Source organism: Oncorhynchus gorbuscha, linkage group LG09 (genome assembly GCF_021184085.1).
Source record: "Oncorhynchus gorbuscha isolate QuinsamMale2020 ecotype Even-year linkage group LG09, OgorEven_v1.0, whole genome shotgun sequence".
Taxonomy (NCBI): Eukaryota; Metazoa; Chordata; class Actinopteri; order Salmoniformes; family Salmonidae; genus Oncorhynchus; species Oncorhynchus gorbuscha.
Window position 1 is genome coordinate 72,814,319 of NC_060181.1, and position 23,621 is coordinate 72,837,939.

Below are 23,621 nucleotides of genomic sequence, written 5' to 3' on the forward strand. Positions count from 1 at the left end.
TTATTTATTTTTATTATTTTTTAAATTTTTTATTTCACCTTTATTTAACCAGGTAGACTAGTTGAGAACAAGTTCTCATTTGCAACTGCGACCTGGCCAAGATAAAGCATAGCAGGGTGAACAGACAACACAGAGTTACACGTGGAGTAAACAATTAACAAGTCAATAACACAGTAGAAAAAAGGGGGAGTCTATATACAATGTGTGCAGAAGGCATGAGGAGGTAGGCGAATAATTACAATTTTGCAGATGAACACTGGAGTGATAAATGATCAGATGGTCATGTACAGGTAGAGATATTGGTGTGCAAAAGAGCAGAAAAGTAAATCAATAAAAACAGTATGGGGATGAGGTTGGTAAAAACGGGTGGGCTATTTACAGATAGACTATGTACAGCTGCAGCGATCGGTTAGCTGCTCAGATAGCAGATGTTTGAAGTTGGTGAGGGAGATAAAAGTCTCAGTCTTATAATTAGGGGTTATGAGTTAGGGTTAGGGTTATAATTAGGGGTTATGAGTTAGGGTTAGGATTAGGGGATAGGGAAAATAGTATTTTTGAATAGGAATATGTTTTTTGGTCCCCACAAGAATAGTAAAACAAATGTGTGTGTGTGTGTGTGCGTGTGCACATGCAAGCATGCGTCTGTGTAAATTCTTGTGTGTGTGTCATTAGACTACAAGTCCACTGGAGGTGAGCCCTGCGAAGCAAAATAAATGGTGTAATACAGAATATGAAGGTTGGTTTTATCAGACTATTCCTCAGGGCTTGGAGAACTAATGGAGGGAGAGGTGTTGCTGCTCTGCTGTTCACTGTATGAAAGGGAAGCATTTCATTTCAATTTGAACTGAATGCACGAAGAGAAGGCACTGACTGTGACCTCTGAAAAAGTGTGTGTGTGTGTGTGTGTGTGTGTGTGTGTGTGTGTGTGTGTGTGTGTGTGTGTGTGTGTGTGTGTGTGTGTGTGTGTGTGTATTATGTCCAGAGAAGGCCAATTAAGAGAGGCATATTCAGAGCTATTCATACTGGATCTGTTTAGTGATTTGCATCTGATAAATCTTTGCTTGAGATCTGACAATTTCCCAAATTTGGCAACCTTTTTGAATTAATTGAATTGCGTGTGAGTATACCACAGGGAGTGAGGTGTACCTGAACGGCATACCAATACACTGTTAACAGTCTACCTATACTCTCTTATTATCCACAGAATTAATTGTCCCTTGGTAAATATGTGATAGAGAATGTTTTGAAATGACTGGTTTGAACTATGACAAGTTGATCAAGATGAGTCTAGCCTATATTTTCAACATAAAATTGGTGTTGTAGGCACAGATTAAAGAACAACTGCCCCCCCAAAAAACTTCTAATTCAAAATCGACTACAAAGTGTAAATAGGATCATTCTGGTCATAACCCAGTGTAGTGTTTTTGTGGACTTTACGGTAGTATTTACTGTATTATACTATAGTATTGACAGTTAACTATAATATAAAACTGGAGTAAAAGAAAACTGTAGTATATACTATTAATGTCATGATTTTGCAGATTGTAGTATATTTGAGTATTTACTGCAATATTTTTGCGGACTGTAATATACTGTATTATTTACTGTAGTGTTTTTGCGGATATTACTGCAGTAAATACTAAAATACTGCAGTATTTACTATAGGCTTTTTATTTTATTATCTTTGACATAGGCTTTCTCATTGAGTAAACCTACTGGAGAAATACTAATAGAGCAAATGTTATATAACCTGTAGGTAGGTAGGACTGGGGTCTGAATGGATAGTTTAGAGCTTCTGCTCTTTTCTATAGCCTGAAGGTAGGTAGGACTGGGGTCTGAATGGATAGTTTAGAGCTTCTGCTCTTTTCAATAGCCTGTAGAACTGGGGTCTGAATGGATAGTTTAGAGCTTCTGCTCTTTTCTATAACCTGTAGGTAGGTAGGACTGGGGTCTGAATGGATAGTTTAGAGCTTCTGTTCTTTTCTATAGCCTGTATCTTCTTCAAGTTTGTATTGGCAGATTCGCAACCAACTGAAAGGTGCATACACCGCCACGTACTGTACTGGAGTGTGAGGCCAGTCACAGCCTACCTATACTACTATATTCTCTTAACAGACCCTGAATTTCTAACAAAATCAAGAATTCCCTACAAACCTCATCCCTTCCACCCAAAATACCACTCAAATCCCAAAACTATAACCTGCAGGGAACACAATATATGGTCTATACTTGTACTGTAGGTTTCTCACTTATGGGTGGCACAGTTTGGGATATGGGGAGGGGAATGGGCAGGGTATATGCAAATTAAATACTGTATTAATTACTATAGTGAAAAAGCGTAGTGTTTTTGCGGACATTACTGTTGTATTTACTACAGTGTTTTTTTTGTGGATAATACTGTAGTATATACTATAGTATTCTACGGTATACTACAACATTATAAAGTAAGTATTACATATAATCAAGGGTTACTACAGTGTGTTGTATGGTACTATACAGTATACTACAGTTCCTACAGAATTATACAGTAAGTTATTTTGTGTACTATAATTATTCTCCACAATTTCGATATTGTCTCATCGCTGCATTTCCCAATGGGCTCGGGAGGTGAAGGTCGAGTCATGCGTCCTCCGAAACATGACCCGCCAAACCGCAATTATTAACACCTACCCGCTTAACACTGAAGCCAGCCGCACCAATGTGTCAGAGGAAACATTGTTCAACTGACAACCGAGGTCAGCCTACAGGCGCCCGGCCCACCACAAGGAGACGCTAGAGTGCGATGAGCCAAGTAAAGCCCCCCCGTCCAAATGCTGGGCCAATTGTGCGCCGCCCTATGGGACTCCCTATCACTGCCGGTTGTGATACAGCCCAAGATCGATCCCGGGTCTGTAGTGACACCTATAGCACTGTGATGCAGTGCCTTAGACTGCTGTGCCACTCGGGAGGCCCCCAGTACTGTATTATTCTATAGTAAACTGTAGTATTTTTGGTCACACTTTATTTGGATAGTCCAGATTTTCCATCTGAAGATGCTCATACTATCTGAAGATACTCATACTAGTCATACGATCTGTTGATAAGCAACTGCTTGCTAAGGTTACGGTTAGCGTTCGTTAGGTTTAGCAAAAGGGTTAGGGTTAGCATATAGTTAGTTGAAATGTTACTGATTGTCCATCTGTAGATGCTAGACAGACTATCAAAATCAAGTGTTGCTGTATTTTTTCATATGGGAAAGTCAGTCTCACATTTGAATTCAGTCATGCCGCTAGCATTTCTTAATTAATCAAATAAAAAATGAGGCCAAATCAGGAAGTTCAGTCACCCTTTAAAGGTCAACTGCCTCTTAAGAACCAACATCTCTGGTTTTAAACATGAAAAACATACATTTACTCCAAAGTGTCAATAGGATAATTTTGGTGAGTTTGTCACGATTTACAGGAGCGTTGGTGCTGTATTACTGTATTACTTAATGCTCACTTTTGCCAATGATACCCAATTGCCCAGAGACAACACTGGGGTCTGCCCCCAGTTGCTATGTGGACATTTGTTGTCAAGTCTTCATATGGGTCTGATCAAAGAGGTTGGTGGCACATCAATTAGGGAGGACGGGCTCATGGTAACGACTGGAGCGGAATTTGTGGAATGGTACAAGATACATCAAACACATGGTTTCCATGTGTTTGATGGCATTCCTTTTGCTCTGTTCCAGCCATTATTATGAGCCGTCCTCCCCTCCGAGCCTTCACTGCTTGATCAGCATGGTCTTCATTCACCCAGAGATTGGCCAAACAAATTAGCTTTATCCTGTCAGATCCAACAATTACTGTCTGCTCACATTAGGCCCAAGAGGGAAGGGAACATAAGTGTTTTCTCTAGTGGGTTAGCAGCAACACAGCCCTGTTCATGTCCTCTTCATCTATCTACCCCGTGGTGACTTCCAGAACTAAAGCCTGTTGGGCCTAAGAATCCTAGCCTGGTTCCAGATCAGTTTGTGCTGTCTTGCCACAAGTTTGTGCTGTCTTGCCACAAGTTTGTACTTCTTTTGCATGACAATAGAAGTTGGCAAAAAACACAATGATCTGGGACCAGGCTACAAGAATCCCTCCAGCCCTCCCTGGTGGAGGGTTTGGCCTAGCTAGTAGGACAGAAAGATCACTGCCTGGTCCAATATCTTGCTTAGATAGTCTGCAGAAACAACCAAGGTCAGGGGATGGAAATGGTGTAACTGACTCAGAGCTGTCTCTCCTCAAACACTGACAGATGAGAGATGAGACTGATCCACGAAGACAGAATAGGACAGAGGGTCACCGAGAGAGCTAGGAGGGAAACTGCTCTGATGGCTTTAAAAGGTGGTTTATGAGGATCTAAACTAGACAAGATATGTGATGGATATATTGATTGTTCATCCCTCTGTCAGCAAGACATACTGAATACTGTATCTGCACTGGAACAACAATTAGGATGTACCTTTTAGATTCAAAATCCAAGTCCTTGTGATCAAAACTGTAGTGAACTGCTGTCCAATCATCAACAATGTAATCATATCCTGTATCCTTTAAGTGGAGTTGGTGGACAGACACTTTACACTTCTACTAACCACCTTCAAAGTCCATTATCAGCCTTACCTAATTAATATAACATACATTGTTGCGTTGCTCCTAAGCAGGGCGAGGGCATAAGAGAGGAGGGTTCATTTCATGCCAGTAAATTCAACTTTAGAGGCGTTGCCGCTTTGGTATGGCTTTTATTTGTTTTAAATAATTGCCTTAATGAATGCTTAACCCATGTACAGTGCCTTGCGAAAGTATTCGGCCCCCTTGAACTTTGCAACCTTTTGCCACATTTCAGGCTTCAAACATAAATATATAAAACTGTATTTTTTTGTGAAGAATCAACAACAAGTGGGACACAATCATGAAGTGGAACGACATGTATTGGATATTTCAAACTTTTTTAACAAATCAAAAACTGAAAAATTGGGCATGCAAAAAGTATTATTACAGGCTATGTGCACACTGCCCACAAAATGAGGTAGAAACTGAGCTGCACTTCCTAACCTCCTGTCCAACGTATGACCATATTAGAGATACATATTCCCTCAGATTACGCAGATCCACAAAGAATTCGAAAACAAACCCGATTTTGATCAACTCCAATTTCTACTGGGTGAAATTCCACAGTATGCCATCACAGCAGCAAGACCTGTTGTGACCTGTTGCCACAAGATAAGGTCAACCAGTGAAGAACAAATACCATTTTAAATAATGCTTATTTATTTTCCCTTTTGTACTTTAACCATTTGTACATCGTTACAACACTATATATATATATATATGACATTTGTATGTCTTCATGTCTTTATTCTTTTGGAACTTCTTTGAGTGTAATGTTTACTGTTTATGTTTATTTGTTATTTCACTTTTGAATATTATCTACTTCACTTGCTTTGGCAATGTTAACATATGTTTCCCATGCCAATTAAAGCCCCTCAAATTGAATTGAATTGACAGAGGTAGGGCGAGAGAAGCATAGAGAGGGAGAGGGGTAGGGAGAGAGAGAGAAACTGAGAAAGAGATCCCAGACATCCAGAAGAACTCATAAAGGTTCATAGTAGTTCATGTGGTTCCATCCAGAACTGCTCATAAAGGGTTATAGTAGGTCATGTGGTTCCATCCAGAACAGCTCATAAAAGGTCACATGGTTCCATCCAGAACTGCTCATAAAGGTTCATAATGTGCTTCCATCCAGAACAGCTCATAAAAGGTCATAGTAGGTAACGTGGTTCCATAAACATTACTTGATGTTCATTCATCACCAGGTGAAATGAAAATCACAAAGCATGCTTCCAGAGATAGAATTCATTAATTCGTTCTTTCGTTAATTTAATTCATTCATTCATTCATTCCACAGGGGTAATGCATTGCAGTTCCTCTCTTCACCCACAATCAACCTCAATGGGAAGTAACTGTGGAGCACATTAACCTCAATGGGACTGTACTGTGTAACACATCTCCTGACTAGGTTGACGTCCCTGAGCTAGAGAGCGGTAAATCTGTGTTACCATAGGAAAACACCAAGTGGTAGGTCTGTTGACTATGTTAGCCCCTGTGGTGCTCAAACATGCAGGGTTGAGACATTTAGAATCGTCTCCTATTCCTATCCCACGTCTTACTGCATAAAGCTGGTCTAAGCTACTAATAAAGTTTGAAGTTAGTTTGACGTTATGTTCTAGCTTCAGGCAGCAGTGGCGGTCTCATGTAGCTCAGTTGGTAGAGCATGATGCTTGCAAGGCCAGGGTTGTGGGTTCGATTCCCACGAGGAACCCGTATGAAAAAAAAGAAAGTGTATGTACTCACTATTGTAAGTTGTCCTGGATGTATAAAATGTGAGCCGTTTATACTCAAGAGATTTAATAATGTTCCATTTAGAGATGCCTTCAGTGCACATCCGGCACGCTCATCAGGCAGGAGTAGGCAGCCGCCTAAGGAGGCAGATTGATGAGGGTAGCACTTCCTGAGCTAAACCGACCAAGACGCATCTCCAACACATAAAACCTCACATACTTGACAATTTCTCTCAACCAGTGGCATATGGGCTTTTTAGGTGAGCACTGACGCTGTCCTTTGATAAGCAGTGCCCACTTTGTCTAAGGCATTGGCGCAAAATATTTACCTTGTCCGTTCCCAGCGCGCCTCTCCAGGGTGAAGTTGGAGAGATGCATCACTGCTGCGCTCCAACGTTCCGTTAAAAAGATCATCTAACATAAATCATGTAGCGGATATAGGATATGGTAGAAAGAGTGTGCCATTTTCTGGAGCCTACAGACTGGAGATAAAATGGATGACAATGTAATGAGATGGACACTTTTTACATCATGCAGGTTTCTCCGATCAAATAGCCTAACCTAAATGGCACTCAATCAAATAAATGAGCTGTTATGTTTGCAAATAACACATCCTAAAAACAGGTCAGGTCAGGTCAAAGTTAAATGGACAATATGGAACGGACCATCAATCACAACTGTTGTCCAGGAGTTTCACCCCATTGTGATGATCAGTGGTTTCGAGTTTATATTTGTCAATCTTTGACAAGCTGATCATAGTGAAAAATAAAATACTTGTGCATCTCCCGCTGTGTAACCACATAACAAATAGGCTCACGATAACTCCTGTAAAAGTTGGTAGCTGATATTCAAAGCTTAAATAGCCAAATTGATTAGTCACAGGAATCAGGACTAATAAAGCCAATGCAACAGCCTGTTTTACAAACGTTGGGCCTAGCACATGGATGGGCATTCATCAAATTCCATTAAGGACCGTCATGGTAAGCTACACTCCAGTAAGCACTAGCCAACAACTTCTTTTGGACTTTTTTTTTTGGTCCAGTCTGGATGTCATTTTTTTAAAGTCTACCACAGAGATGGCATTCATAAAATAGAATTTCAGACAACACTATAGGCTACACCTCAGTAAGCATGGACCCACACTGACGCCTTTTGGACATCTTTATTTGGTGCAGTTCCAGACTTAATTTCCACATCCACGGACATTGGTCTGGACCAGCCTTGATTTGGCCCAACCATAGATGCCTATAAATGACTTATTTTCAGCTTTCATTCAGGACCTAAAATAAGCCTGATTTCAATATTTGGAAAATACATATTTTCAACTTTCATCCTGATTTCAACGTCTGGAAAATACGTATTTTTCAACATCCGTAAAAGATGCCTTTTCAACGTACTGGAAAATATGTATTTTTAAACATACAGAAAATACATTTTCACCTTTCATTGAGAACCTAAATTGAACCTAACTTAAACATCAGGAAAATACTTTTGCTTACTGGGACTATTCTAGTTTTGTGGGGCAGCATTTTTTGGTCTAGCCTAGGGCGGCAGAACGGCAAGGACCGGCCCTGCTTCAGTGATACATGTTCCTAATCATAAAGATCAGATCACTTCAATAATAGTGTACACTATAATATGTCTAATTGTCCATGTTGTATATCAAGTACGCTAACAGGTTTGTACATCAATGCTCTTACTTGTTTTCCCAATAATTGTGTTTCAGCTAAATATAATGGCAGATAACATAATAACAGTATAATTATGTACTTTGGTATTGAAGAATATGAGTTCCTGAAATCCGTGAACCCTCAGGAGTGAAACACCGTGTAAATTGTATTTGATGAGCATCTTAGTTTTTTTTCAATTGCTAACAATTATCGGTCAATACTGATGCCAATCTTTCAAAACTCTTTACACAGTCTGCATTACCAACATGCATCTTGGCCAAACTGTTAATCTCACCTCCAAAACTCACTCAAACCACCAAAACACTTCATACATGTCTCAAAGAAGCTTGTTCGACCATAACACTGGCAACAATTCTCACTCAGAAAGCATACATTGTCATATACTAAAGTATATGTTACGAATGAATCAGAAATGCAGCAATTTGTTTCAATACCCATAATTTTTTCTATATCTTTGAATATAGTAATTTACTTGTGAAAAATAAAAAGTTGAAACAAAATACAAATTCCTGAAATTCCAGGGCTGCAATAATACTAAATTGAAAAAAAACATACTGTACAGTACTGTGAGGGTTCTCGTTCTCATCACCATGTATAGTATAAATCACTCATACTGCACGGTACTGTGAAAGTTCTAGTTCTCCCTCTCTTTGACCACACGTTCTCATCAACATCACATCTTATGTCTTCTCTGGCGATGCATCTTGGAAAGTATCTTCCTGAATGTCTAATCGAACCCTGGCAGTCTTCAGGAGAAGTGTCTCCACACCCCACATTCATAGCATTCAGTAAGGACATCTGGTCATGTGAATGGTGGTCATAAACCTTCCACCTCCATGCAGAGAAAAACTCCTCTATGGGGTTTAGGAAGGGGGAGTATGGAGGCAGGAATAGTACTGACATCCTGGGATGTGCAGCAAACCAGTCTGTGACTGCAGCAGAGTGGTGGAATGCCACATTATTTCACATTATGAAGGTAGGGGAGTTTCTGGCCCCTCTCTCCTCTGCTGGTACAAGTTGATTATGCAGGTCAAGCAGAAAATAAAGATGCCTCTCTGTATTGTAGGGGCCAATGAGAGGTTTGTGTAACAGCAATCCATCATTGGACAGTGCTGCACACATTGTGATGTTACCTCCTCTCTGGTCTGGGACATCCACGGTTGCTCTCTGTCCAATCACATTTCTTCCCCTGCGGCATGTTTTTGCCAGGTTGAATCCAGCTTTATCCACAAAGATGAATGTTTGCACTTCCATCTCCATTACTCTAAAATACTATAAATCCACAGTTTTACAGTAATTTTGTTATGCATAGCTGTGTATGTACCCTGTTTGGTTATTGAACAGACGTCTTACCTGGACATATTGAAACTAGAGTTCTTTCACACTTCACACATTCACCGTTTCTCTCAAAGGGTACAGAGTCCAGCTGCTTCATCCTTATTTAATGTTTCTCTAGGACTCTGGCAATTATCGTTGTGCTGACCGTATTCACATTCCCAAAAGTGATATGGTCTGCCAGCACTCTGTCCCAAATTTCCCGCAGTTTTATTGCATTGTTGCCAATTAACCATGTCAACAATTGCATTTTCCTGCGCATCTGATAATTTTCTGCCTCTCCCTTCTGTGTGAGGCAACCTTTTGGATCCTACTGAAAAACACAAAACAATCAATATATTTCAAAATGTCAGTACATGTAAAAATGGGAACATGCGGTATTGTACTGTAATATGTAATTACATTATAATTGAAGCATGCACATCTAACCTGTTGTTTTGCCAGAAAATTCATACTATTGATGCAGCTCCAGATTTGGTTGCACCCTTAAACCGTCCTCTCTCAAAGAGAGACCATGGTTTACAACATGGTCAATAATTGTGGCCCTTATCTCATCTTGGTCTTCCTCTCCTTTGTCCTCCACGCATTCTCCCTCTCCCTGCCACTCTTCTTTCCCCACCAACCCGTCTTCCTTGATCCATGTTTCCAAACTAAATCAGTCCGAAGCTGCCCTTTTTTGTCTGTTTGGTAACGAGACTAAAAACAGGACACTTGGGTAGGCGTTCGGCTGAAATTGCAATCAGCTGTGTTTGGAATAATTAAATATTCTGCTGAGATTTTCTATATGTTTCAATCTGGTTACTGCAGAAATGCACGACATTTGCAATCATTCTGTTTTGAATGTGTTTTAACAGTTTTGGAAACAGTGTGTTTGCATTTGAAAACATGTGCTGCAAATATATAGTTTTGCAGGGGCTGGAGTATGAATGACAAAATAGTTCATGGATTTTGGAGAATGTGGTCATTTAATTGATTTTGTGTGAAAGCAATGAAAAATGATTCACAGTTTGGTCCACATACACTTCTGTTTCGCTGACTGTGTGAAGAGTTTTGACAATGTGACTTCAGTTTTGACCAGTGCATGTTAGCAATTGAAAAGAAGTGTAAATTGTTATCTTGAATGTGTCTTTTATGTAGCAAATAATTTGTGTATGTCACACATTTTGTTCACCAAAGAACAATGCATGTTTTCCTCCTGCTACATTGTTAACTGAGACAGTCACAGTGAGTCAACATATATTGATGGATGGAGCCTGGTGATGTGGGAGAGAGGTGAAGCAAGATATTGTGTTGTGATAAAAAGGTGCCCAGAGTAAACTGCCTGATACTCAGGCCTAAAAGCTAGAATATGCATATAATTTGATTTGGATAGAAAACACTCTGACGTTTCTAAAACTGTTTTGAATGATGTATGTGAGTATAACAGAACTCATATGGCAGGCAAAAACCTGAGAAATCCAAACAGGAAGTGGGAAATCTGAGGTTTGAGGTTTTTCAAGTCATTGCCTATCGAATATACAGTGTCTATGGGGTCATATTGCACTTCCTAAGGCTTCCACTAGATGTCAACAGTCTTTAGAACCGTCTTTAGAGCTTCCACTGTGAAGGAGGGTGGATTGAGGGCTATTTGAGTCAGTGGTCTGGCAGAGTGCCATGAGCTCAGTCTCACGCGCTCCCGTGAGAGTTATCGGCGTTCCATTGCATTTCTAAAGATAAAGGAATTCTCCGGTTGGAACATTATTGAAGATTTATGTTAAAAACATCCTAAAGATTGATTCTATAGGTCGTTTGACGTGTTTCTACGAACTGTAACGGAACGTTTTGACTTTTCGTCTGGACGTAGTGCTAGCGCCTCATGAATTTGGATTACTGGGCTAAACGCGCAAACAAAAAGGAGGTATTTGGACATAAATGATGGACTATCGAACAAAACAAACATCTATTGTGGAACTGGAATTTCTGGGAGTGCATTCTGATTAAGATCATCAAATGTAAGTGAATATTTATAATGCTATTTCTGACTTCTGTTGACTCCACAACATGGCGGGTATCTGTATGGCTTGTTTCTGTGTCTGAGCGCTGTACTCAGATTATTGCATGGTGTGCTTTTGCGTATTTAAAAAAAAAAGAATCAGCGGTTGCATTTAGGAGAAGTTGGTCTAAAATGACATGCATAACACTTGTACTTTCATCAACATTTATGATGAGTATTTCTGTAAATTGATGTGGCTCTCTGCAAAATCACCGGATGAACATAACGCGCAAATTACTGAACATAACGCGCAAATGTAAACTGAGATTTTTGAATATAAATATGAACTTTATGGAACAAAACATACATGTATTGTGTAACATGAGTGTCATGTGATGAAGATCATCAAAGGTTAGTGATGAATTTTATCTCTTTCTGCTTTTTGTGACTCCTCTCTTTGGGTGGAAAAATGGCTGTGTTTTTCTGTGACTAGGTGCTGACCTAACAAATCGTTTGGTGTGCTTTCGTTGTAAAGCCTTTTTGAAATCGGAAACTGTGGCTGGATTTACAACAAGTTTATCTTTAAAGTGGTGTAAAATACTTGTATGTTTGAGGAATTGTAATTTGGTGCCCTGCAATTTCACTGGCTGTTGGTGAGGTGGGATGCTACCGTCCCATATATCCCAGAGAGGTTAATGTCTCGTTTCCAAGGGAGCCCTGCATGAACACAATTTATAAAATGTACAACATTAAAACATACAATGTAATAAATCTTGTAGATCAATGCACTGCGCTCTTTGTTTATAAAGCCCTCTTGTGCAAACTTCCTTCATACTTCATCCTTCATTGTTAAATTACAGACATATGAGTCACCAGCCCCGGATCTCAGGGAAGGCTGACTCTAGAGATCCCTTCTCGAGATCCCTTCGGTCTCCACTGAATTGGGTAGATCTGCACCTTACTTGTGGAATGATGTCAAAAACTCTCTAAAGTTGGATGTCTTGGTACCGCTAGGGCATTTCAGACAGCTGGTTGATTACTTTTCTACTGAGCAATGGGTTTTTTTCATGATAGTGTTTTGTATGTTACTTTTCTTAAATTACTTGTAAATATTGTATGTTTTTACTGTGTTGAAATTGTAAATATTTTGAATTTGTATGACTGTGTGCAGGGCTCCCTTGTAAAAGAAGCCTTGGTCTCAATGGGATTTTTCTGTTTAAATACATTTTAATAATACAAAATACATTCAATAATACAATAAATTTAAGAAGCAAACCTATTCCTCAACAATGAGGTCATCCATTAACAACTTGAACTGCCCAAGAGGCAGAAGAGCATCAACGTGCAGAGAGCTCTGCAGATCATTGCATATACAAGGCACAAAAAAAACTGAATGCAGATTTACCTAATTCTGAAGAGATCAATGGGGCCTCGAGTTAGCCATCCCTGTGATCGGGTCTGGTGACTCGCATGTCTGTAATTTAATAATGAAGTAAGGTATGTTGTTTGAACAAGATAGCTTTATAATCAAAAAGAGAGCAGGGAAATGATCTAGGAGACTTAAGAGAGGGCCAGCCTACTTTCTGACACAGAAGACAGTGATGTGTATTGAACCTGTCACCTGTATTAAAGTGCAGTGCACTATGATAAACTGTATCCAATGGTTTCAATACAGCGGCAGCCACATTCATATAGACGATTTCACCATAATCTATAACTGGGTTGAATGTTGACTGAATTATTTGTTTTCTGCAATTTAACGGAAGGCATGCCATATTTTGGTCTCCCGAGTCGCGCAGCGGTCTAAGGCACTGCATCTCAGTTCTAGAGGCATCACTACAGACCCTGGTTCGATTCCAGGCTGTATCACAACCACCTGTGATTGGGAGTCCATAGGGCGGTGCACAATTGGCCCAGCGTCATCCGGGTTAGGGTTTGGCTGGGGTAGGTTGTCATTGTAAATTATAATTTGTTCTTAACTGACTTGCCTAGTTAAATTAATAAATAAAAAATGACTACTAATAATCAGTGGTGAACAGCATCAAAAACCTTCGACCGGTCGATTGAAAAGGCCAGCACAATACTGCCTTTTGTCAATGCAATTTACAATGTAATTTATCACCAAAGAAGCAACAGATCTAGTGCTATGATCTGGCCAGAAAACCAGACTGATGGACTTAGAATACATGTTGTGGCTAGAAAATATCTAATGTGTGTGTTGGAAAAGATTCAAACATTTTTGCTAGGCAAGACAGTTTAGAGATCAAAAGGCCCTGTTCAAAAGTAGTGCACTATGTAGGGAATAGGATACCTTTTGGGAAAATAATGTGTATTATCTCTTTTGGAAGACAAGTGAAAAAAATATTTTGGTGAAGAATACAACACTAATCTTTGTAGGGGATTTACATGAGCATTGAGCCTTCAAGCACTGACAGGCAGGCAGACAGACTGGTGAAGCACGCTTCTTGAATCCTGAAGTACTACAAGGTGCAATGATTCTAGTACTATCTACAGCACAAGGTGGCATCTACAGCACGGAGTGTGCATCCCAAATTGTACCCTATTCCCTATATACAGTTGTATAATACTTTTGACTAGAGCCCTATTGGCCCTGATCAAAAGTAGTGCACTAAATATGGAATAGGGTGCCATTTGCGATGCAGCCAGAGGTTGAGTTTCTAGGCTTCAATAGGCATACAGACTGCTTCATTAAATCTGTATGTCACATCACCCCAGATTTACTCTGTATGGACAGAAATGCTTACAGGGCCAAAAACTCTGCCGACACATTTCTCCTTTCTCCTCTTTTCTCCATGCCCCCGAGGCTTAGTACGCTGATCTCAGAGAAAAAGTCTTGCTCTCTACTCTTGGTTGTGTAGGCTATGTGTTTGACACAGACCTCCCACTGGGCACACACTGGTTGAATCAACGTTGTTTCCATGTCATTTCAATTCAATTACGTTGAACCAACGTGGAATAGACGTTGAATAGACATCTGTGCCCAGTGGGCTGCATAGACAAGTCTGTTATGATTATCCCAAAAATGTGGGTAATCTTTGTACCTTATCACGCATGTAGGCCATATAGAGTAGCTGGGGTTTCTTATTTGCCTTCCTGATGCTGTTGTATGGGGAAAACTGTACTGTATCGCTTGATTTTATAATGAAATTGTTATTTTATTTCATTGTTTTGAAATACCTTGGTATTAGTAATGAAGATGATGTCATATCCCTCTTGGTTATCTTGTATTTTGGTTATCGTGTATTATTCACTTTGCACTGTGTAAAACTACTCTCTGTGGGACTGTGTATTATATTTTCCCTATGATTTTATTGGGTGAGAGAAAATAAGTCTGTTTTTATATTTAACATGTGGAGGTGGAGAGGATCTGAGAGATGTGAGTCAATTGCTGTACAGATCAGTAGGCAGAATTTGAATATAACCATGTAATCAGAACTGGTTTCCTTAAAGTGGTGTTCCCACAGTGTGCTGGCTTGGCTGGGACTCATATTATAGTCAAGATGTCTCTGGCCAAGTGCCTCACACCCCATATATTTTAAGATTGCTATTTACTGAAGCTACTGCATAGAATAAATCAAATGTAACTTTATTGGTCGTGTAAACATATTTTGCAGATGTTATCACAGGTGCAGAGAAATGCTTATGTTCCTAGCTCCAAAAGTGCAGCAATACCTAACAATACATTTTTTTTAAATACACGTAAATACAAATGAATGAATGAAAGGAATTAAAAATCTAGAAATATTAGAACGAGCAATGTTAGAGTCCAGAATATGAATACATATATGTATATGATAGTGAGTGTATAGACATTATGGACAGTATATGAATAGAAAAGGTGTGTACAGCAGTAGTTACATTGGATGAGCCTTGACTAGAATACAGTACACAGTGCCTTCAGAAAGTATTCTTACCCCTTGACTTATTCCACATTTTGTTGTTAGACTGAATTCAAAATGTATTAAATGTGTTTATTTTCACTGCCATCTACACATGGTACTCCATAATGACAAAGTGAAAACAGGTTTTTAGAAATGTTAGAACATTTATTGAAAATGAAATACAGAAATATCTCATTTACATACCAGTAAAAAGTTTGAACACACCTATTAATTCAAGGGTTTTCTTTATTTTTACTTTTTTCTACACTGTGGAATAATAGTGAAGACATCAAAACTAGGAAATAACACATGGAATCATGTAGTAACCAAAAAGTGTTAATCAAATAAAACATTGTTATATTTGAGATTCTTCAAAGTAGTCACCCTTTGCCTAGGTGTCAACTTTGCACACTCTTGGCATTCTCTCAACCAGCTTCATGAGGAATGCTTTTCCAACTGTCTTGAAGAAGTTCTCACATATGCTGAGCAATTGTTGGCTGCTTTTCCTTCACTTTGCGGTCCAACTCACCCCAAACCATCTCAATTGGGTTGAGGTCAGGTGATTGTGGAGGCCAGGTCATCTGATGCAGCACTCTAGCACTCTCCTTGGTCAAATAGCCCTTACACAGCCTGGAGGTGTGTTTTGGGTCATTATCCTGTTGAAAAACAATTGATAGTCCCACTAAGCTCAAACCAGATGGGATGGCGTATCGCTGCAGAATGCTGTGGTAGCCATGCTGGTTAAGTGTGCCTTGAATTCTAAATAAATCACAGACAGTGTCACCAGCAAATCACCCCCACGCCATCACACCTCCTCCTCCATGGTTCACGGTAGGAACCACACATGCGGAGATCATCCGTTCACCTACTCTGCGTCTCACAAAGACATGGCGGTTGGAAACAAAAATCTCTGTATGTGGACTCATCAGAACAAAGGACAGATTTCCACCTGTCTAATGTCCATTGCTTGTGTTTCATGGCCCAAACAAGTTTCTTCTTATCGGTGTCCTTTAGTAGTGGTTTCTTGGCAGCAATTCGACCATGAAGTCCTGAATCACGCAGTCTCCTCTGAATAGTTGATGTTGAGATGTGTCTGTTACTTGAACTCTGAAGCATTTATTTGGGCTGCAATCTGAGGTGCAGTTGAGTCTAATGAATTTATCCTCTGCAGCAGAGGTAACTCTGGGTCTTCCTTTCCTGTGGTGATCTTCATGAGAGCCAGTTTCATCATAGAGCTTGATGGTTTTTGCAACTGCACTTAAAGAAACGTTCAAAGGTCTTGAAATGTCCCAGATTGACTGACCTTCATGTCTTAAAGTAATGATCGACTGTCGTTTCTCTTTGCTTATTCTTGCCATAATATGGACTTAGCCCTATTTCGTAAAAGACCATCTTCTGTATACCACCCCTACCTTGTCACAACACAAGTGATTGGCTCAAACGCATTAGTTGAAAGAAATTCCACAAATTCACTTTTTACAAAGCACACCTGTTAATTGAAATGCATTACAGGTGACTACCTCATGAATCTGGTTGAGAGAATGCCAAGAGTGTGCAAAGCTGTCGTCAAGGCAAAGGGTGGCTATTTTGAAAATATATTTTGAATTTTTAACACTTTTTTGTTTACTACAGGATTCCATAAGTGTTATTTCATAGTTGTGATGTCTTCACTATTATTCTACAATGTAGTTTCTAAACTTTTGATTGGTACTGTAAGTATTCACACCCCTGTCAATATATGGCAGCAACTACAGCTGTGAGTCTTTCTGGGTAAGCCTCTAAGAGATTTGCACTCCTGGATTTCACAATATTTTCCCATTATTATTTTTTTTAACTCTTAAAGCTCTGTCTTGTCGGTTGTTGATCATTGCTTGACAGCCATTTTCAAGTCTTGTCATATATTTTGAAGACAATTTAAGTCAAAACTCTAACTAGGCCACTCGGGAACATTTAGCGTTGTCTTGGTAAGCAGCTAAGTTTATATTTGGCCTTGTGTTTGAGTTTATTGTCCTGCTGAAATATGAATTTGTGTCTGGTGTAAAGCAGACTGAACCAAGTTTTCCTCTAGGATTTTGCCTGTGCTAGTTCTGTACAGTTTATTTACATCGTAAAAAAACCTCCCTAGTCTTTGCCGATGACAAGCATACCCATAACATGATGTAGCCAACACTATGCTTGAATATATGAAGAGCGGTACTCAGTGATGTTTTGGATTTGCCCCAAACATAACGCTTTGTATTCAGGACATTGTCAAATTGTTTTGCAGTTTTACTTTAGTGCCTTATTGCAAACAGGATGCATGTTTTGGAATATTTGTATTCTGTAGAGACTTTCTACTTTTAACTCTGTTGTTACTCCACAATACTCACCTAAATGACAATGTTGTTGATACATCCTTAGTTCTCCTATTACAGCCACTAAAGTCTGTAGCTGTTTTAAAGTCTCCATTGGCCTCATGGTGAAACCTGTGAGCGGTTTCCTTCCTCTCCGTCAACTGAATTAGGAAGGTAGTTACTGGGTGCATTGATACGCCATCCAAACTAATGAATAACTTCACCATGCTCAAAGGGATATTCAATGTATGCTTTTTTTAACCCGTCTACCAATAGGTGCCCTTCTTTGTGAGGCATTGGACAACCTGCAGTTGAATCTTTGTTTGAAATTCACTGCTCGACCCGAGGAACCTTGACCGAGGGACCTTGCATGTGTGGGGTACATCGATGAGGTAGTCATTTAAAAAAATCATGTTAAACAGTGTTATTGCACACAGAGTGAGTCAATGGAACTTATGTCTGTGTGGATGGTCCATTTCAGGTTGTCAGTGATGTGCACGCAGAGGAACTTAAAGCTTTCCACCCTCTCCATGCGGCCCTGTCAATGTGGATGGGGGTGTGCTCCCTCTGCTATCTCCTGAAGTCCACGATCAGCTCTTTTGTTTTGTTGCTGCTGAGGGAGAGGTCATTTTCCTGGCACCACTCCACTAGGGCACTCACCCCCCTCCATGTAGGCTTACTAGTCGTTGTTGGGACTTCAGGCCTACTACTGTTGTGTAATCTGCAAACTTAATGATTGAGTTGAAGACGTGCGTGGCCAACCAGTCATGGGTGAACAGCGAGTACAGGAAAGGGATGAGCATGCACCCTTGTGGGGCTCCTGTTTTGAGGACCAGTGTAGCAGAGGTGTTGTTGCCTACCTTCACCACCTGGGGTCGGCCCGTCAGGAAGTCCAGGACCCAGTTGCACACGGCAGGAGAATAGATCTGTAGTGAAAGCCTTGTAAAGCAGCATGGATCAGAATAGGAAGTACAGTAGAGGTGTATATTGTCATAATGTGGTTAACGGTCTTGAAACTTTAACTATCTTAATTAAACTGTCTATAAAAGTTCAACGTTAAAATTGCTAATGTAATGTTATCAGCTTAGTCAGGAGGGCTGATCAGCAATCAAGTCAGCGAAGTAACACACACAGGACCACCGTAATGAGAATTGACTCATCAGTCAATAATTGACTGATGCTAGGTCAGGTTTGTGAGCTTATCATTATGCATCATGTACTGTGAAATAGATTCCTTTGAAACATGATCAATGACACATTGCAACGACACAGTCATGGACATGGCCCCATGTGGCTCAGCTGAAAGAGCATGGGACTTGCAACACCAGGATTTGCTAAATGACTAAATTGTAAAAAGTCATTTTTAAATCATACACCTCAGTGTGCGAATTGACACCTGAACTTGTTGCACTTATCTAAACCCATTTCCTTCAAGGCTCATTTAATTCCCCCTAGTCTTCTTCTTCGCTCCCTTCCTTCCACAAAACAATCTCACAACACAACACCTTGCTGTAGTTAGAGCCAAATGCAGCACGGGATACTTACAGTGTGACTGCCATACAAGAGACAAGAGGAGTCGGCTATCTGGACTTTTACAGCACATGAATGAGAATGACAGATCCCAAGGGTGTTGAGAGAGAAAATTGAAAAGAGAATGGGAGACTACCAGAATATAGAGTAAACCTAATCTGGCTTCTCTACTGTGGAAACTGAGAGAGAGAGAGAGAGAGAGAGAGAGAGATTTGCACCATGCAACACTCCTGGATGTAGCTACTGTGGAGATGAGGAGAGGGGGAAGAAAGGAGGGAGAGAGAGTCTCTGATTTGTACCATGCAACTGTCCTCCTGGCTCCAATGTTCTCCCCCTTACTCCCCAGCAGGACAGAGACACAGAGCTTGTTTCTCTTCCTCTCAGCCTGGAGTGAAAGAGCGGAACAGAGGGCTGCCAGTCCCCCGCCAGTCCCCCAGTGGAGTAGTCTGACTTGGCTGGGTGTGAGGGCCAGATGCTGCAGATGGATGGAGCAGGGTTCAGACTTAGCCACCATACCTCCCCTTGTCCCTGGCTGCAGCTAGCTTCCCAGGGGCCACGTCACCCAATCTATCACCTCCCCCCTCTCTCTCCTTAGAGGAGAGGAGACACTTCACTGACTCACATGCTGGCTGTGGAATAATGGTGTCCGTCCACATGAGGAGAGGATCACCAAATGAAGGCTTGAGAAGAAAGATATGAAAATCCTCCACACTACACTCGCCAGTATTACTTGCTTATTTGAGCTTACCCATCAACCTCACAGCCTTTGTCAAAGCAAGATGAGACCGATAGAAACAGATACCTCTATCCCCATGTGCAACCACCCTCAACAACATGTACTGGATGGATTCTGTTCTGGTTATCTGACAGACAAGACTGAGCACTATTCCTGTTTTACCTGCTGCAATCATCACAACTCATCCTGACTAGGGATCAGATCAGGAGATCATCTCATCTATCATTCCAAGGGTATATAGCCTACATGGACTTTTATGCACTTTCAAAATAATAACAGGAGCTGTCTAAAATAATGTACCGTACATAGATAACAAGGGGATGTTCACTCACTGTTTTTCTGCTCACAAACTTGATATTTTAATAAAGCTTTGGTGATTTAAGATTTATTTTAAAGCGGTCTCACAAGCCAAACGCTTTATCAACAGTCTAGACTACTTAGCGAATGCATTGGGCAGGACAAAACAAAACAGCCTTCATTGAGAGGAGGGGAGGAGAAGCTTGGATTTTAATCAAATGAAACTAAATGGGAAAAAACATACTTTTTATAATGTTTGTAAATAAAAAGTTTATGTGCACAAAAAGCACATCTCTTGTTCCATGAGCATATGGGCACGACTGGATAGGCTGCGCTTCCACTGTCAAAATCCATGCTATAACCCTTGCCATAACCAACCTCGTTACCAGATTTTGGTTGGTCTTGATTATCCCCATCAGCGTTGCTGAAATTGGCACTTTGGCGTCTGTATTTTAAGGACACACCTTATATATTGCCGCCCCTCCCACCTGAGTGCAAGCGAGTTTATATAAAACAAGTAAATTACCAATCCTGGCACTAGGGTTTGAAAATAGAAGAGCGCTGGATTTAACAGGATCGAAATTGCAAAGGAGAGTGCGTTTGACAATTGCGCTGACTTAATGCCAGCCTAAAATAGAGCTATAGTTGTTTGACAACGACAACCTGCCCCTTCCCATTCTGTTGTCTAATGTAGTGTAGAGGAACAATGTGTAAGACAGAGTTTGTGTCCCAAATGGCACCCTATTCCCTATTTAGTGCACTACTTTGAACCCTATGAGCCCTGGTCAAAAGTAGTCCACTAAATAGGGAATAGGGTGCCATTTGGGACGCAGACAGCTCCCCCCTCCTCAGTCTGCCCCCACAGTGTGAGCACATTGTTTAGTATGCAGCTGCAGCTGCTGCTGCCATTGTGCCTGTGCTGTTCATTCTCCTCCCTCCTCCGAAGGCTACCCTGAGGGAATGTCTTCCCCCTCTCTATCCAGTCTTCCCCTCTTCCCTGTCTCTGTCAGTAGGCCCACATTTTTAGCCCCACCTTCGTCTAGGGAACCTCACAGACACATACGGAACACATATTAAGACACAAATGCACAGACAACCAGGCCCAACAGTCTGATTGATGAAGCTCACAGGAGATGATCGAGATTGTTTGAGTCATTCAATAAACCTGAGACCTGGCCCATTCAGTTCTGTCTCTTTCCTCACACTGTCTGCCTGGCTGTCTGCTTACATTTGCATGGATGATAATGATGAGTAGATATTACTTTATTGTAAGTTGTGTTCCTTTTTTTTGTTGGTCCAATGACACTTATATATAATAATGAGTGATGATATCCAATTACAGCCATATGTGTGTATGGTTAGCCTACTGAGGTTGGGCCCTGTGTGATAGTGCTTTTAACACAGGAGACAAATTGGCTTTGTGTAAAATGTCAGGGCGGGTTTTATGGGCACTCCCTTAGGGGTGATGCAGAGTAATTGGGGCCTGTACATTCATCTGGCTCCCATAGATGGAAGATCGGGTGGGTTTCTACACATTATCCACACACGCACATAGAAAGCATACACATAGAAAGACACACCTACACAGCTAAGTCTAAATCATGACCCACATTCTGCAGCCACTCGGTCATACCTCTAGTCTATGCTGCGTGTGTCCATGTTTGGGTCCATGTGTCTGTGTGTGTATTTTCTGACATCAGCAGGTGACTGGGTTGAATGGATATAATGGCTTTTACAGCTGCTTCCAGGGACCAGACAAAGCCATTAGAAACACATCAGTCAAACACATACAGTAAGCGCCAAAAGTATTGGGACAGTGAGAGTTTTGTTGTTGTTTTGGCTCTCTACTCCAGCACTTTGGATTTGAAATGATACAATGACTATGATGTTAAAGTGCAAACTGTCAGCTTTAATTTGAGGGTACTTTCATCCATAACAATTGAAATGTTTAGAAATTACAGCACTTTTTGTACATAGTCCCCCCCATTTCAGGGGACCAAAATGGTTTGGACAAATTCACTTACAGTACCAGTCAAAAGATGGGACACACCTAGGATTTTAATTTATTTGGACTTTTTTCCACATTTTAGAATAATAGAGAAGACATCAAAACTATGAAATAACACATGGAATCATATAGAAACCAAAAAAGTGTAAAACAAATCCAAATATATTTTATATTTGAGATTCTTCAAAGTAGTCACTATTTGCCTTGATGACAGCTTTGCACACTCTTGGCATTCTCTCAACCAGGTTCACCTGGAATTCTTTCCAAACGTCTTGAAGGAGTTCCCACAAATGCTGAGCACTTGTTGGCTCTTTCTCCTTCACTCTGTGGTCCAACTCATCCCAAACCATTTGAATTGGGTTGAGGTCAGGTGATTGTGGTGGCCAGTACATCTGATGCAGCACTCCATCACTCTCCATCTTGGTCAAATAGCCCTTACACAGCCTGGATGTGTGTTTTGGGTCATTGTCCTGTGGAAAAACAATTGATAGTCCCACTATGCGCAAACCAAATGGGCTGTCATATCGCTGCAGAATGCTGTGTAAATCGCAGACAGTGTCACCAGCAAAGCAATCCCAAACCATCACACCTCCTCCTCCATGCTTCACTGTGGGAACCACACACGCAGAAATCATCCATTTACGTACTCTGCATCTCACAAAGACTCAAACTAAAGGACAGATTTACACTGGTCTAATGTCCATTGCTTGTGTTTCTTGTCCCAAGCAAGTCTCGTCTTATTGTTGGTGTCCTTTAGTAGTGATTTATTGGCAGCAATTCGACCATGAAGGTCTGATTCATGCAGTCTCCTCTGAACAGTTGATGTTGATGTGTCTGTTACTTGAACTCTGAAGAGCGTCTGCTAAATGACTTAAATGTAAATGTAAATGATTTATTTGGACTGCAATTTCTGAGAATGGTAACTAATGAACTTATCCTCTGCAGCAGAGGTAACTCTGGATCTTCCTTTCCTGTGGCGGTCCTCATGAGAGCCAGTTTCATCATACCACTTGAAGGTTTTGCGACTGCACTTGAAGAAATGTTCAAAGTTCTTGAAATGCTCCAGATTGACTGACCTTAATGTCTTAAAGTAATAATGGACTGTCATTTCTCTTTGCTTATTTGAGCTGTTCTTGCCACAATATGGACTTGGTCTTTTACCAAATAGGGCTATATTCTGTATACCCAGTGGTGGGAAAAGTACCCAATTGTCATACTTGACAAAAAGTAAAGATACCTTAATAGAAAATAACTCAAGTAAAAGTGAAAGTCGCTGAGTACAATGCTACTTGAGAAAACGTATTTGGGTTTAAATATACTAACCCCTTCGATGTAATGGCCAAATGTAGATTTCCGCCTAAATAGACATACCCAAAAGTAACTGCTATTCAATGTAATTACATGATTCTGACATGCCAAACCTTGGTATGTTTGGAAAGATGACATCTGGGAGATTATTTGGAAATGATCA

General features: G+C 40.5%; 1 non-coding gene across 1 annotated transcript; it reads right to left on the bottom strand.

Moving 5' to 3' along the window:
* Window positions 1-1,689: 1,689 nt before the first annotated feature.
* LOC124044780 lies at window positions 1,690-1,744 on the bottom strand. The gene has a single exon (XR_006840719.1). It is a non-coding gene; the product is annotated as a U7 small nuclear RNA (small nuclear RNA).
* Window positions 1,745-23,621: the final 21,877 nt, after the last annotated feature.